This window comes from Puma concolor, chromosome C1, assembly GCF_028749965.1.
Source record: "Puma concolor isolate L17-30 chromosome C1, mPumCon1.1.hap2, whole genome shotgun sequence".
Classification (NCBI taxonomy): Eukaryota; Metazoa; Chordata; class Mammalia; order Carnivora; family Felidae; genus Puma; species Puma concolor.
The window spans coordinates 166,559,631-166,561,251 of NC_141674.1; the positions used below are offsets into that span (position 1 = coordinate 166,559,631).

The 1,621-nt window shown below is 41.3% G+C and overlaps 1 pseudogene; it reads left to right on the plus strand.

Moving 5' to 3' along the window:
• The first annotated feature begins 595 nt into the window (after window positions 1-595).
• Window positions 596-1,029, plus strand: LOC112866347 (large ribosomal subunit protein eL30 pseudogene; annotated as a pseudogene).
• Window positions 1,030-1,621: the final 592 nt, after the last annotated feature.

Here is a 1,621-nt window from a genome sequence, read left to right on the forward strand (position 1 = left end):
ACCGACTGAGCACCCCCCCAGCACCCCAATTTCTAAAGATAGAGTTCTGAAATTTAAATTGCTCCCCAAGAGATACATGCATTTCTAAAGCCTTTGAGTGTGCTGGGTATTTACTGTTTTTACATCTTAACTGTGTACTCTAAGAAGTTAATTTAGCTTATTTTCTAGGGTGGGACACTACTTCAAACTTTTTTCATGTCAAGATCTGCCTCATCTTCCAAAATGGGGAGTTCCCAGCACTGGCCTTGTGGGAGTGGAAGCATGATCTACCTCCTTCCAAAAACTGGAGGGAGTGATTTATCAGCTTTCTTTTCTCCACCTTTATATCCCCTCCTTTTTTTTTTTTTTTTTTTTTTTTAAGAGGTAGAATTCAGCCTAAGGGTTCCATTGGATTGGAATTGGAAAGATGTATCTGTTCTAGGTCACTCTTGGTTCCAGATTGGAACTTATCTCGTCTCTTAAAACAGCATTCTTAAGGTAAACTCTTATCTAATGGCTAATTTAAGATATCTTAACCAATTTAACAAAGCAAAATGAAATCTCCACAAGTCCATGAAACTATTAGCAATAAAAATGGCTATTTCAGAAAATAATAATGACCCTTTCTCACTCCCAGCCATCTTGGCTGCTGCTCTTGGTTGGGGCCATCCCACACCTAAAGCAGGAAGATGGTGGCCACCTAGAAGACAAAAAGTCAGTGGAGGTGATTAACTCTAGGCTTCAATTCATTATGGAAAGCGGAAAGTATGTGCTGGGGTACAAGCAGACTCTGAACAGTCAGACATGGCAAAGCAAAACTGGTCATCCTCACTAACAACTGCCCGGTCTTGAGGAAATCTGAAATAGAATATTATGCCATGTTGGCCACAAATACAGTGGGAATAATGTTGAATTGGGCACAACATGTGGGAAATACTACAGAGTATGCACACTGGCTATCATTGACCCAGGTGATTGTATTATCATTAGAAGCATGCCAGAACAGACTGGTGGAAAGTAAATCCTGTAAAATTTTTCTTTAATAAAACCAGCCAGAGCTTGTTTAAAAAAAAAAAAAAAGTGAACTGAACTTGCAATGGACAGTTATTTTGGTGGTAAGATTAATGTGAATTCTGATAGCTGGGTAGATTGCCCATCTAATTTGTGTTCATTTCCCTTTGAACACAGGACAGCTTTCACAGAAAGTCTTGCGACACAAAGAAAATCCAGCACAGGGGACAGCACACACACACTCCCCACCACTCATACTCCTCTTTCTGTTTTTCTTGCTATTGCTACTATCTCCCACTATCATCAAATTCTAGCAATGCTTTTTTTTTTTTTTTTAATTTTTTTTTTTTTCCAACGTTTATTTATTTTTGGGACAGAGAGAGACAGAGCATGAATGGGGGAGGGGCAGAGAGAGAGGGAGACACAGAATCGGAAACAGGCTCCAGGCTCCGAGCCATCAGCCCAGAGCCCGACGCGGGGCTCGAACTCACAGACCGCGAGATCGTGACCTGGCTGAAGTCGGACGCTTAACCGACTGCGCCACCCAGGCGCCCCGCAATGCTTTTAAAATAGGTAATGGGGTCATTATGGCTGGTCAGTGCATTTTCTAGGTTAAAAAGCAAAGGAAATA